This window comes from Hyla sarda, chromosome 4, assembly GCF_029499605.1.
Source record: "Hyla sarda isolate aHylSar1 chromosome 4, aHylSar1.hap1, whole genome shotgun sequence".
Classification (NCBI taxonomy): Eukaryota; Metazoa; Chordata; class Amphibia; order Anura; family Hylidae; genus Hyla; species Hyla sarda.
In genome coordinates, this window is record NC_079192.1 from 44141612 (window position 1) to 44155363 (window position 13752).

The 13752-nt window shown below is 41.1% G+C and overlaps 16 non-coding genes across 16 annotated transcripts; 7 read left to right on the forward strand and 9 right to left on the reverse strand.

Annotated features, from left to right (window-relative positions):
- Positions 1–469: 469 nt before the first annotated feature.
- Positions 470–541, reverse strand: TRNAE-CUC (transfer RNA glutamic acid (anticodon CUC)). The gene has a single exon. It is a non-coding gene; the product is annotated as a tRNA-Glu (tRNA).
- Positions 542–1824: 1283 nt separating this feature from the next.
- TRNAE-CUC (transfer RNA glutamic acid (anticodon CUC)) lies at positions 1825–1896 on the reverse strand. The gene has a single exon. It is a non-coding gene; the product is annotated as a tRNA-Glu (tRNA).
- Positions 1897–2011: 115 nt separating this feature from the next.
- On the forward strand, positions 2012–2084 carry TRNAM-CAU (transfer RNA methionine (anticodon CAU)). Its single transcript has one exon. It is a non-coding gene; the product is annotated as a tRNA-Met (tRNA).
- Positions 2085–2864: 780 nt separating this feature from the next.
- TRNAE-CUC (transfer RNA glutamic acid (anticodon CUC)) lies at positions 2865–2936 on the reverse strand. Its single transcript has one exon. It is a non-coding gene; the product is annotated as a tRNA-Glu (tRNA).
- A 1296-nt stretch (positions 2937–4232) lies between these two features.
- Positions 4233–4305, forward strand: TRNAM-CAU (transfer RNA methionine (anticodon CAU)). The gene has a single exon. It is a non-coding gene; the product is annotated as a tRNA-Met (tRNA).
- A 780-nt stretch (positions 4306–5085) lies between these two features.
- TRNAE-CUC (transfer RNA glutamic acid (anticodon CUC)) lies at positions 5086–5157 on the reverse strand. Its single transcript has one exon. It is a non-coding gene; the product is annotated as a tRNA-Glu (tRNA).
- Positions 5158–6441: 1284 nt separating this feature from the next.
- Positions 6442–6513, reverse strand: TRNAE-CUC (transfer RNA glutamic acid (anticodon CUC)). Its single transcript has one exon. It is a non-coding gene; the product is annotated as a tRNA-Glu (tRNA).
- A 115-nt stretch (positions 6514–6628) lies between these two features.
- TRNAM-CAU (transfer RNA methionine (anticodon CAU)) lies at positions 6629–6701 on the forward strand. The gene has a single exon. It is a non-coding gene; the product is annotated as a tRNA-Met (tRNA).
- A 779-nt stretch (positions 6702–7480) lies between these two features.
- Positions 7481–7552, reverse strand: TRNAE-UUC (transfer RNA glutamic acid (anticodon UUC)). The gene has a single exon. It is a non-coding gene; the product is annotated as a tRNA-Glu (tRNA).
- Positions 7553–7664: 112 nt separating this feature from the next.
- Positions 7665–7737, forward strand: TRNAM-CAU (transfer RNA methionine (anticodon CAU)). The gene has a single exon. It is a non-coding gene; the product is annotated as a tRNA-Met (tRNA).
- A 781-nt stretch (positions 7738–8518) lies between these two features.
- Positions 8519–8590, reverse strand: TRNAE-UUC (transfer RNA glutamic acid (anticodon UUC)). Its single transcript has one exon. It is a non-coding gene; the product is annotated as a tRNA-Glu (tRNA).
- A 113-nt stretch (positions 8591–8703) lies between these two features.
- Positions 8704–8776, forward strand: TRNAM-CAU (transfer RNA methionine (anticodon CAU)). The gene has a single exon. It is a non-coding gene; the product is annotated as a tRNA-Met (tRNA).
- Positions 8777–10729: 1953 nt separating this feature from the next.
- TRNAE-UUC (transfer RNA glutamic acid (anticodon UUC)) lies at positions 10730–10801 on the reverse strand. The gene has a single exon. It is a non-coding gene; the product is annotated as a tRNA-Glu (tRNA).
- Positions 10802–10916: 115 nt separating this feature from the next.
- TRNAM-CAU (transfer RNA methionine (anticodon CAU)) lies at positions 10917–10989 on the forward strand. The gene has a single exon. It is a non-coding gene; the product is annotated as a tRNA-Met (tRNA).
- Positions 10990–11957: 968 nt separating this feature from the next.
- Positions 11958–12030, forward strand: TRNAM-CAU (transfer RNA methionine (anticodon CAU)). Its single transcript has one exon. It is a non-coding gene; the product is annotated as a tRNA-Met (tRNA).
- A 780-nt stretch (positions 12031–12810) lies between these two features.
- On the reverse strand, positions 12811–12882 carry TRNAE-UUC (transfer RNA glutamic acid (anticodon UUC)). Its single transcript has one exon. It is a non-coding gene; the product is annotated as a tRNA-Glu (tRNA).
- Positions 12883–13752: the final 870 nt, after the last annotated feature.

Below are 13752 nucleotides of genomic sequence, written 5' to 3' on the forward strand. Positions count from 1 at the left end.
TTAGCCATGAGGTTTTGCTGAATTCCTTAAGAGATGGGCATGAGTTTAGCTTAGAAGGCAAGTGGACCAAATGAATGGCTTAAAGCTGTGGGGTAATGATTTTCTTTTTCCATCCACAAAGTACAACTCCAACTCCAGCTGCTTAACTCTGCAGTGATCTGGTCGGCCTATGAATTTAATAATCTGAAAACTGTGAGTTTAATCCTCACACCAGGCAATTTTTCCATCTTTTGCCATAAGGTTTGGTTGACTTCCTTAGCATCATAGAGTTAGAAAGTGGAGATGGGGATGAGTTTAGCTTTGAAGCCAAGTGGGATCTTGAGAAAATCGATATAATAAATGGCTAACAACAGATGTGTTCCGATTTCTTTCTTTTCACCCACAAAGACCAACTAGAACTCCGTCCGCTTCACTTTCAAATGACCTCACCCTCCTTTGAACTTGCCTGCAAGTTTATAAAAAAAACACATTCCGATACCGGGAGTCGAACCCGGGCCGCCTGGGTGAGAACCAGGAATCCTAACCGCTAGACCATATGGGACCTACTTTTGCCACTGTTTTTTTGTTTGAGGAAAAAAAAAAGTAAAAAAGTGATCTAAAATTTGTATTCTTTTGAATTATCAGCTTGGCACTGACACAGCTTAACATCTGTTGTTAGCCATTTATTATATCCATTTTCTCAAGATCCCACTTGGCTTCAAAGCTAAACTCATCCCCATCTCCACTTTCTAACTCTATGATGCTAAGGAAGTCAACCAAACCTCATGGCAAAAGATGGAAAAATTGCCTGGTGTGAGGATTAAACTCACAGTTTTCAGATTATTAAATTCTTAGGCCGACCAGATCACTGCAGAGTTAAGCAGCTGGAGTTGGAGTTGTTCTTTGTGGATGAAAAAAGAAAATCATTACCCCACAGCTTTAAGCCATTCATTTGGTCCACTTGCCTTCTAAGCTAAACTCATGCCCATCTCTTAAGGAATTCAGCAAAACCTCATGGCTAAAGACAAGAAAATTGCCCAGTTGTGTCTCTCATGGCTAAAGACAAGAAGTCAACCAAACCTCATGGCAAAAGATGGAAAAATTGCCCAAAGTGAGGATCAAACTCACAGTTTTCAGATTATTAAATTCATTAAATTTTTCCATCTTTTGCCATGAGGTTTGGTTGACTTCTTGTCTTTAGCCATGAGAGACAAAACTGGGCAAATTTCTTGTCTTTAGCCATGAGGTTTTGTTGATTTCCTTAAGAGATGGGCATGAGTTTAGCTTAGAAGGTAATTTTTCCATCTTTTGCCATGAGGTTTGGTTGACTTCTTGTCTTTAGCCATGAGAGACAAAACTGGGCAATTTTCTTGTCTTTAGCCATGAGGTTTTGCTGAATTCCTTAAGAGATGGGCATGAGTTTAGCTTAGAAGGCAAGTGGACCAAATGAATGGCTTAAAGCTGTGGGGTAATGATTTTCTTTTTCCATCCACAAAGTACAACTCCAACTCCAGCTGCTTAACTCTGCAGTGATCTGGTCGGCCTATGAATTTAATAATCTGAAAACTGTGAGTTTGATTCTCATACCGGGCAATTTTTCCATCTTTTGCCATGAGGTTTGGTTGACTTCCTTAGCATCATAGAGTTAGAAAGTGGAGATGGGGATGAGTTTAGCTTTGAAGCCAAGTGGGATCTTGAGAAAATCGATATAATAAATGGCTAACAACAGATGTGTTCCGATTTCTTTCTTTTCACCCACAAAGACCAACTAGAACTCCGTCCGCTTCACTTTCAAATGACCTTACCCTCCTTTGAACTTGCCTGCAAGTTTATAAAAAAAACACATTCCGATACCGGGAGTCGAACCCGGGCCGCCTGGGTGAGAACCAGGAATCCTAACCGCTAGACCATATGGGACCTACTTTTGCCACTGTTTTTTTGTTTGAGGAAAAAAAAAAAGTAAAAAAGTGATCTAAAATTTGTATTCTTTTGAATTATCAGCTTGGCACTGGATCAAACCACCATGCCACTTGCCTCGTTAGCGCAGTAGGTAGCGCGTCAGTCTCATAATCTGAAGGTCGTGAGTTTAATCCTCACACGGGGCAATTTTTCTTGGCTTTAGCCATGAGGTTTTGCTGATTTCCTTAAGAGATGGGCATGAGTTTAGCTTAGAAGGCAAGTGGACCAAATGAATGGCTTAAAGCTGTGGGGTAAGGATTTTCTTTTTTCATCCACAAAGAACAACTCCAATTCCAGCTGCTTAACTCTGCAGTGATCTGGTCGGCCTATGAATTTAATAATCTGAAAACTGTGAGTTTGATACTCACTTTGGGCAATTTTTCCATCTTTTGCCATGAGGTTTGGTTGACTTCTTGTCTTTAGCCATGAGAGACAAAACTGGGCAATTTTCTTGTCTTTAGCCATGAGGTTTTGCTGAATTCCTTAAGAGATGGGCATGAGTTTAGCTTAGAAGGCAAGTGGACCAAATGAATGGCTTAAAGCTGTGGGGTAATGATTTTCTTTTTCCATCCACAAAGTACAACTCCAACTCCAGCTGCTTAACTCTGCAGTGATCTGGTCGGCCTATGAATTTAATAATCTGAAAACTGTGAGTTTAATCCTCACACCAGGCAATTTTTCCATCTTTTGCCATGAGGTTCGGTTGACTTCCTTAGCATCATAGAGTTAGAAAGTGGAGATGGGGATGAGTTTAGCTTTGAAGCCAAGTGGGATCTTGAGAAAATGGATATAATAAATGGCTAACAACAGATGTGTTCCGATTTCTTTCTTTTCACCCACAAAGACCAACTAGAACTCCGTCCGCTTCACTTTCAAATGACCTCACCCTCCTTTGAACTTGCCTGCAAGTTTATAAAAAAAACACATTCCCATACCGGGAGTCGAACCCGGGCCGCCTGGGTGAGAACCAGGAATCCTAACTGCTAGACCATATGGGACCTACTTTTGCCACTGTTTTTTTGTTTGAGGAAAAAAAAAAAAGTAAAAAAGTGATCTAAAATTTGTATTCTTTTGAATTATCTGCTTGGCACTGGATCATACCACCATGCAACTTGCCTCGTTAGCGCAGTAGGTAGCGCGTCAGTCTCATAATCTGAAGGTCGTGAGTTCGATCCTCAAAGGGGGCAATTTTTCTTGGCTTTAGCCATGAGGTTTTGTTGATTTCCTTAAGAGATGGGCATGAATTTAGCTTAGAAGGCAAGTGGACCAAATGAATGGCTTAAAGCTGTGGGGTAAGGATTTTCTTTTTTCATCCACAAAGAACAACTCCAACTCCAGCTGCTTAACTCTGCAGTGATCTGGTCCGCCTATGAATTTAATAATCTGAAAACTGTGAGTTTGATTCCCACACCGGGCAATTTTTCCATCTTTTGCCATGAGGTTTGGTTGACTTCTTGTCTTTAGCCATGAGAGACAAAACTGGGCAATTTTCTTGTCTTTAGCCATGAGGTTTTGTTGATTTCCTTAAGAGATGGGCATGAGTTTAGCTTAGAAGATAATTTTTCCATCTTTTGCCATGAGGTTTGGTTGACTTCTTGTCTTTAGCCATGAGAGACACAACTGGGCAATTTTCTTGTCTTTAGCCATGAGGTTTTGCTGAATTCTTTAAGAGATGGGCATGAGTTTAGCTTAGAAGGCAAGTGGACCAAATGAATGGCTTAAAGCTGTGGGGTAATGATTTTCTTTTTCCATCCACAAAGTACAACTCCAACTCCAGCTGCTTAACTCTGCAGTGATCTGGTCGGCCTATGAATTTAATAATCTGAAAATTGTGAGTTTAATCCTCACACCAGGCAATTTTTCCATCTTTTGCCATGAGGTTTGGTTGACTTCCTTAGCATCATAGAGTTAGAAAGTGGAGATGGGGATGAGTTTAGCTTTGAAGCCAAGTGGGATCTTGAGAAAATCGATATAATAAATGGCTAACAACAGATGTGTTCCGATTTCTTTCTTTTCACCCACAAAGACCAACTACAACTCCATCCGCTTCACTTTCCAATGACCTCACCCTCCTTTGAACTTGCCTGCAAGTTTATAAAAAAAACACATTCCGATACCGGGAGTCGAACCCGGGCCGCCTGGGTGAAAACTAGGAATCCTAACCGCTAGACCATATGGAACCTACTTCTGCCACTGTTTTTTTGTTTGAGGAAAAAAAAAAGTAAAAAAGTGATCTAAAATTTGTATTCTTTTGAATTATCAGCTTGGCACTGGATCATACCACCATGCCACTTGCCTCGTTAGCGCAGTAGGTAGCGCGTCAGTCTCATAATCTGAAGGTCGTGAGTTCAATCCTCACATGGGGCAATTTTTCTTGGCTTTAGCCATGAGGTTTTGTTGATTTCCTTAAGAGATGGGCATGAGTTTAGCTTAGAAGGCAAGTGGACCAAATGAATGGCTTAAAGCTGTGGGGTAATGATTTTCTTTTTTCATCCACAAAGAACAACTCCAACTCCAGCTGCTTAACTCTGCAGTGATCTGGTCGGCCTATGAATTTAATAATCTGAAAACTGTGAGTTTGATTCCCACACCGGGCAATTTTTCCATCTTTTGCCATGAGGTTTGGTTGACTTCTTGTCTTTAGCCATGAGAGACAAAACTGGGCAATTTTCTTGTCTTTAGCCATGAGGTTTTGCTGAATTCCTTAAGAGATGGGCATGAGTTTAGCTTAGAAGGCAAGTGGACCAAATGAATGGCTTAAAGCTGTGGGGTAATGATTTTCTTTTTCCATCCACAAAGTACAACTCCAACTCCAGCTGCTTAACTCTGCAGTGATCTGGTCGGCCTATGAATTTAATAATCTGAAAACTGTGAGTTTAATCCTCACACCAGGCAATTTTTCCATCTTTTGCCATAAGGTTTGGTTGACTTCCTTAGCATCATAGAGTTAGAAAGTGGAGATGGGGATGAGTTTAGCTTTGAAGCCAAGTGGGATCTTGAGAAAATCGATATAATAAATGGCTAACAACAGATGTGTTCCGATTTCTTTCTTTTCACCCACAAAGACCAACTAGAACTCCGTCCGCTTCACTTTCAAATGACCTCACCCTCCTTTGAACTTGCCTGCAAGTTTATAAAAAAAACACATTCCGATACCGGGAGTCGAACCCGGGCCGCCTGGGTGAGAACCAGGAATCCTAACCGCTAGACCATATGGGACCTACTTTTGCCACTGTTTTTTTGTTTGAGGAAAAAAAAAAAGTAAAAAAGTGATCTAAAATTTGTATTCTTTTGAATTATCAGCTTGGCACTGACACAGCTTAACATCTGTTGTTAGCCATTTATTATATCCATTTTCTCAAGATCCCACTTGGCTTCAAAGCTAAACTCATCCCCATCTCCACTTTCTAACTCTATGATGCTAAGGAAGTCAACCAAACCTCATGGCAAAAGATGGAAAAATTGCCTGGTGTGAGGATTAAACTCACAGTTTTCAGATTATTAAATTCTTAGGCCGACCAGATCACTGCAGAGTTAAGCAGCTGGAGTTGGAGTTGTTCTTTGTGGATGAAAAAAGAAAATCATTACCCCACAGCTTTAAGCCATTCATTTGGTCCACTTGCCTTCTAAGCTAAACTCATGCCCATCTCTTAAGGAATTCAGCAAAACCTCATGGCTAAAGACAAGAAAATTGCCCAGTTGTGTCTCTCATGGCTAAAGACAAGAAGTCAACCAAACCTCATGGCAAAAGATGGAAAAATTGCCCAAAGTGAGGATCAAACTCACAGTTTTCAGATTATTAAATTCATTAAATTTTTCCATCTTTTGCCATGAGGTTTGGTTGACTTCTTGTCTTTAGCCATGAGAGACAAAACTGGGCAAATTTCTTGTCTTTAGCCATGAGGTTTTGTTGATTTCCTTAAGAGATGGGCATGAGTTTAGCTTAGAAGGTAATTTTTCCATCTTTTGCCATGAGGTTTGGTTGACTTCTTGTCTTTAGCCATGAGAGACAAAACTGGGCAATTTTCTTGTCTTTAGCCATGAGGTTTTGCTGAATTCCTTAAGAGATGGGCATGAGTTTAGCTTAGAAGGCAAGTGGACCAAATGAATGGCTTAAAGCTGTGGGGTAATGATTTTCTTTTTCCATCCACAAAGTACAACTCCAACTCCAGCTGCTTAACTCTGCAGTGATCTGGTCGGCCTATGAATTTAATAATCTGAAAACTGTGAGTTTGATTCTCATACCGGGCAATTTTTCCATCTTTTGCCATGAGGTTTGGTTGACTTCCTTAGCATCATAGAGTTAGAAAGTGGAGATGGGGATGAGTTTAGCTTTGAAGCCAAGTGGGATCTTGAGAAAATCGATATAATAAATGGCTAACAACAGATGTGTTCCGATTTCTTTCTTTTCACCCACAAAGACCAACTAGAACTCCGTCCGCTTCACTTTCAAATGACCTTACCCTCCTTTGAACTTGCCTGCAAGTTTATAAAAAAAACACATTCCGATACCGGGAGTCGAACCCGGGCCGCCTGGGTGAGAACCAGGAATCCTAACCGCTAGACCATATGGGACCTACTTTTGCCACTGTTTTTTTGTTTGAGGAAAAAAAAAAAGTAAAAAAGTGATCTAAAATTTGTATTCTTTTGAATTATCAGCTTGGCACTGGATCAAACCACCATGCCACTTGCCTCGTTAGCGCAGTAGGTAGCGCGTCAGTCTCATAATCTGAAGGTCGTGAGTTTAATCCTCACACGGGGCAATTTTTCTTGGCTTTAGCCATGAGGTTTTGCTGATTTCCTTAAGAGATGGGCATGAGTTTAGCTTAGAAGGCAAGTGGACCAAATGAATGGCTTAAAGCTGTGGGGTAAGGATTTTTTTTTTCATCCACAAAGAACAACTCCAATTCCAGCTGCTTAACTCTGCAGTGATCTGGTCGGCCTATGAATTTAATAATCTGAAAACTGTGAGTTTGATCCTCACTTTGGGCAATTTTTCCATCTTTTGCCATGAGGTTTGGTTGACTTCTTGTCTTTAGCCATGAGAGACACAACTGGGCAATTTTCTTGTCTTTAGCCATGAGGTTTTGCTGAATTCCTTAAGAGATGGGCATGAGATTAGCTTAGAAGGCAAGTGGACCAAATGAATGGCTTAAAGCTTTGGGGTAATGATTTTCTTTTTCCATCCACAAAGTACAACTCCAACTCCAGCTGCTTAACTCTGCAGTGATCTGGTCGGCCTATGAATTTAATAATCTGAAAACTGTGAGTTTAATCCTCACACCAGGCAATTTTTCCATCTTTTGCCATGAGGTTTGGTTGACTTCCTTAGCATCATAGAGTTAGAAAGTGGAGATGGGGATGAGTTTAGCTTTGAAGCCAAGTGGGATCTTGAGAAAATCGATATAATAAATGGCTAACAACAGATGTGTTCCGATTTCTTTCTTTTCACCCACAAAGACCAACTAGAACTCCAACCGCTTCACTTTCAAATGACCTCACCCTCCTTTGAACTTGCCTGCAAGTTTATAAAAAAAACAAATTCCCATACCGGGATTCGAACCCGGGCCGCCTGGGTGAAAACCAGGAATCCTAACCGCTAGACCATATTGGACCTGCTTCTGCCACAGTTTTTTTGTATGAGGAAAAAAAAGTAAAAAAGTGATCTAAAATATGTATTCTTTTGAATTATCCACTTGGCACTTGATCACACCCCCATACCACTTGCCTCGTTAGCGCAGTAGGTAGCGCGTCAGTCTCATAATCTGAAGGTCGTGAGTTCGATCCTCACACGGGGCAATTCTTCTTGGCTTTAGCCATGAGGTTTTGTTGATTTCCTTAAGAGATGGGCATGAGTTTAGCTTAGCAGGCAAGTGGACCAAATGAATGGCTTAAAGCTGTGGGGTAAGGATTTTCTTTTTTCATCCACAAAGAACAACTCCAACTCCAGCTGCTTAACTCTGCAGTGATCTGGTCGGCCTATGAATTTAATAATCTGAAAACTGTGAGTTTGATACTCACTTTGGGCAATTTTTCCATCTTTTGCCATGAGGTTTGGTTGACTTCTTGTCTTTAGCCATGAGAGACACAACTGGGCAATTTTCTTGTCTTTAGCCATGAGGTTTTGCTGAATTCCTTAAGAGATGGGCGTGAGTTTAGCTTAGAAGGCAAGTGGACCAAATGAATGGCTTAAAGCTGTGGGGTAATGATTTTCTTTTTCCATCCACAAAGTACAACTCCAACTCCAGCTGCTTAACTCTGCAGTGATCTGGTCGGCCTATGAATTTAATAATCTGAAAACTGTGAGTTTAATCCTCACACCAGGCAATTTTTCCATCTTTTGCCATGAGGTTCGGTTGACTTCCTTAGCATCATAGAGTTAGAAAGTGGAGATGGGGATGAGTTTAGCTTTGAAGCCAAGTGGGATCTTGAGAAAATCGATATAATAAATGGCTAACAACAGATGTGTTCCGATTTCTTTCTTTTCACCCACAAAGACCAACTAGAACTCCGTCCGCTTCACTTTCAAATGACCTCACCCTCCTTTGAACTTGCCTGCAAGTTTATAAAAAAAAACACATTCCCATACCGGGAGTCGAACCCGGGCCGCCTGGGTGAAAACCAGGAATCCTAACCGCTAGACCATATATGACCTGCTTCTGCCACGGTTTTTTTGCATGAGGAAAAAAAAAGTAAAAAAGTGATCTAAAATTTGTATTCTTTTGAATTATCCGCTTGGCACTGGATCATACCACCATGCCACTTGCCTCGTTAGCGCAGTAGGTAGCGCGTCAGTCTCATAATCTGAAGGTCGTGAGTTCGATCCTCACAGGGGGCAATTTTTCTTGGCTTTAGCCATGAGGTTTTGTTGATTTCCTTAAGAGATGGGCATGAGTTTAGCTTAGAAGGCAAGTGGACCAAATGAATGGCTTAAAGCTGTGGGGTAAGGATTTTCTTTTTTCATCCACAAAGAACAACTCCAACTCCAGCTGCTTAACTCTGCAGTGATCTGGTCCGCCTATGAATTTAATAATCTGAAAACTGTGAGTTTGATTCCCACACCGGGCAATTTTTCCATCTTTTGCCATGAGGTTTGGTTGACTTCTTGTCTTTAGCCATGAGAGACAAAACTGGGCAATTTTCTTGTCTTTAGCCATGAGGTTTTGTTGATTTCCTTAAGAGATGGGCATGAGTTTAGCTTAGAAGATAATTTTTCCATCTTTTGCCATGAGGTTTGGTTGACTTCTTGTCTTTAGCCATGAGAGACACAACTGGGCAATTTTCTTGTCTTTAGCCATGAGGTTTTGCTGAATTCCTTAAGAGATGGGCATGAGTTTAGCTTAGAAGGCAAGTGGACCAAATGAATGGCTTAAAGCTGTGGGGTAATGATTTTCTTTTTCCATCCACAAAGTACAACTCCAACTCCAGCTGCTTAACTCTGCAGTGATCTGGTCGGCCTATGAATTTAATAATCTGAAAACTGTGAGTTTAATCCTCACACCAGGCAATTTTTCCATCTTTTGCCATGAGGTTTGGTTGACTTCCTTAGCATCATAGAATTAGAAAGTGGAGATGAGGATGAGTTTAGCTTTGAAGCCAAGTGGGATCTTGAGAAAATCGATATAATAAATGGCTAACAACAGATGTGTTCCGATTTCTTTCTTTTCACCCACAAAGACCAACTAGAACTCCGTCCGCTTCACTTTCAAATGACCTCACCCTCCTTTGAACTTGCCTGCAAGTTTATAAAAAAAACACATTCCGATACCGGGAGTCGAACCCGGGCGAGAACCAGGAATCCTAACCGCTAGACCATATGGGACCTACTTTTGCCACTGTTTTTTTGTTTGAGGAAAAAAAAAAAGTAAAAAAGTGATCTAAAATTTGTATTCTTTTGAATTATCAGCTTGGCACTGGATCAAACCACCATGCCACTTGCCTCGTTAGCGCAGTAGGTAGCGCGTCAGTCTCATAATCTGAAGGTCGTGAGTCTAATCCTCACACGGGGCAATTTTTCTTGGCTTTAGCCATGAGGTTTTGTTGATTTCCTTAAGAGATGGGCATGAGTTTAGCTTAGAAGGCAAGTGGACCAAATGAATGGCTTAAAGCTGTGGGGTAAGGATTTTCTTTTTTCATCCACAAAGAACAACTCCAACTCCAGCTGCTTAACTCTGCAGTGATCTGGTCGGCCTATGAATTTAATAATCTGAAAACTGTGAGTTTGATACTCACTTTGGGCAATTTTTCCATCTTTTGCCATGAGGTTTGGTTGACTTCTTGTCTTTAGCCATGAGAGACAAAACTGGGCAATTTTCTTGTCTTTAGCCATGAGGTTTTGCTGAATTCCTTAAGAGATGGGCATGAGTTTAGCTTAGAAGGCAAGTGGACCAAATGAATGGCTTAAAGCTGTGGGGTAATGATTTTCTTTTTCCATCCACAAAGTACAACTCCAACTCCAGCTGCTTAACTCTGCAGTGATCTGGTCGGCCTATGAATTTAATAATCTGAAAACTGTGAGTTTAATCCTCACACCAGGCAATTTTTCCATCTTTTGCCATGAGGTTCGGTTGACTTCCTTAGCATCATAGAGTTAGAAAGTGGAGATGGGGATGAGTTTAGCTTTGAAGCCAAGTGGGATCTTGAGAAAATCGATATAATAAATGGCTAACAACAGATGTGTTCCGATTTCTTTCTTTTCACCCACAAAGACCAACTACAACTCCGTCCGCTTCACTTTCAAATGACCTCACCCTCCTTTGAACTTGCCTGCAAGTTTATAAAAAAAGACACATTCCCATACCTGGAGTCGAACCCGGGCCGCCTGGGTGAAAACCAGGAATCCTAACCGCTAGACCATATGGGACCTACTTCTGCCACTGTTTTTTTGTTTGAGGAAAAAAAAAAAGTAAAAAAGTGATCTAAAATTTGTATTCTTTTGAATTATCAGCTTGGCACTGGATCATACCACCATGCCACTTGCCTTGTTAGCGCAGTAGGTAGCGCGTCAGTCTCATAATCTGAAGGTCGTGAGTTCAATCCTCACACGGGGCAACTTTTCTTGGCTTTAGCCATGAGGTTTTGTTGAATTCCTTAAGAGATGGGCATGAGTTTAGCTTAGAAGGCAAGTGGACCAAATGAATGGCTTAAAGCTGTGGGGTAATGATTTTCTTTTTCCATCCACAAAGTACAACTCCAACTCCAGCTGCTTAACTCTGCAGTGATCTGGTCGGCCTATGAATTTAATAATCTGAAAACTGTGAGTTTGATCCTCACTTTGGGCAATTTTTCCATCTTTTGCCATGAGGCTTGGTTGACTTCTTGTCTTTAGCCATGAGAGACCCAACTGGGCAATTTTCTTGTCTTTAGCCATGAGGTTTTGCTGAATTCCTTAAGAGATGGGCATGAGTTTAGCTTAGAAGGCAAGTGGACCAAATGAATGGCTTAAAGCTGTGGGGTAATGATTTTCTTTTTCCATCCACAAAGTACAACTCCAACTCCAGCTGCTTAACTCTGCAGTGATCTGGTCGGCCTATGAATTTAATAATCTGAAAACTGTGAGTTTAATCCTCACACCAGGCAATTTTTCCATCTTTTGCCATGAGGTTTGGTTGACTTCCTTAGCATCATAGAGTTAGAAAGTGGAGATGGGGATGAGTTTAGCTTTGAAGCCAAGTGGGATCTTGAGAAAATGGATATAATAAATGGCTAACAACAGATGTGTTCCGATTTCTTTCTTTTCACCCACAAAGACCAACTACAACTCCGTTCGCTTCACTTTCAAATGACCTTACCCTCCTTTGAACTTGCCTGCAAGTTTATAAAAAAGACACATTCCCATACCTGGAGTCGAACCCGGGCCGCCTGGGTGAAAACCAGGAATCCTAACCGCTACACCATATGGGACCTACTTCTGCCACTGTTTTTTTGTTTGAGGAAAAAAAAAAAAGTAAAAAAGTGATCTAAAATTTGTATTCTTTTAAATTATCAGCTTGGCACTGGATCAAACCACCATGCCACTTGCCTCGTTAGCGCAGTAGGTAGCGCGTCAGTCTCATAATCTGAAGGTCGTGCGTTCAATCCTCACACGGGGCAATTTTTCTTGGCTTTAGCCATGAGGTTTTGCTGAATTCCTTAAGAGATGGGCATGAGTTTAGCTTAGAAGGCAAGTGGACCAAATGAATGGCTTAAAGCTGTGGGGTAATGATTTTCTTTTTTCATCCACAAAGAACAACTCCAACTCCAGCTGCTTAACTCTGCAGTGATCTGGTCGGCCTATGAATTTAATAATCTGAAAACTGTGAGTTTGATTCCCACACCGGGCAATTTTTCCATCTTTTGCCATGAGGTTTGGTTGACTTCTTGTCTTTAGCCATGAGAGACAAAACTGGGCAATTTTCTTGTCTTTAGCCATGAGGTTTTGCTGAATTCCTTAAGAGATGGGCATGAGTTTAGCTTAGAAGGCAAGTGGACCAAATGAATGGCTTAAAGCTGTGGGGTAATGATTTTCTTTTTCCATCCACAAAGTACAACTCCAACTCCAGCTGCTTAACTCTGCAGTGATCTGGTCGGCCTATGAATTTAATAATCTGAAAACTGTGAGTTTAATCCTCACACCAGGCAATTTTTCCATCTTTTGCCATGAGGTTTGGTTGACTTCCTTAGCATCATAGAGTTAGAAAGTGGAGATGGGGATGAGTTTAGCTTTGAAGCCAAGTGGGATCTTGAGAAAATGGATATAATAAATGGCTAACAACAGATGTGTTCCGATTTCTTTCTTTTCACCCACAAAGACCAACTAGAACTCCGTCCGCTTCACTTTCAAATGACCTCACCCTCCTTTGAACTTGCCTGCAAGTTTATAAAAAAAACACATTCCCATACCGGGAGTCGAACCCGGGCCGCCTGGGTGAAAACCAGGAATCCTAACCGCTAGACCATATGGGACCTGCTTCTGCCACAGTTTTTTTGTATGAGGAAAAAAAAAAGTAAAAAAGTGATCTAAAATTTGTATTCTTTTGAATTATCCGCTTGGCACTGGATCATACCACCATGCCACTTGCCTCGTTAGCGCAGTAGGTAGCGCGTCAGTCTCATAACCTGAAGGTCGTGAGTTCGATCCTCACAGGGGGCAATTTTTCTTGGCTTTAGCCATGAGGTTTTGTTGATTTCCTTAAGAGATGGGCATGAGTTTAGCTTAGAAGGCAAGTGGACCAAATGAATGGCTTAAAGCTGTGGGGTAAGGATTTTCTTTTTTCATCCACAAAGAACAACTCCAACTCCAGCTGCTTAACTCTGCAGTAATCTGGTCGGCCTATGAATTTAATAATCTGAAAACTGTGAGTTTGATCCTCACTTTGGGCAATTTTTCCATCTTTTGCCATGAGGTTTGGTTGACTTCTTGTCTTTAGCCATGAGAGACACAACTGGGCAATTTTCTTGTCTTTAGCCATGAGGTTTTGCTGAATTCCTTAAGAGATGGGCATGAGTTTAGCTTAGAAGGCAAGTGGACCAAATGAATGGCTTAAAGCTGTGGGGTAATGATTTTCTTTTTCCATCCACAAAGTACAACTCCAACTCCAGCTGCTTAACTCTGCAGTGATCTGGTCGGCCTATGAATTTAATAATCTGAAAACTGTGAGTTTGATCCTCACTTTGGGCAATTTTTCCATCTTTTGCCATGAGGTTTGATTGACTTCTTGTCTTTAGCCATGATAGACACAACTGGGCAATTTTCTTGTCTTTAGCCATGAGGTTTTGCTGAATTCCTTAAGAGATGGGCATGAGTTTAGCTTAGAAGGCAAGTGGACCAAATGA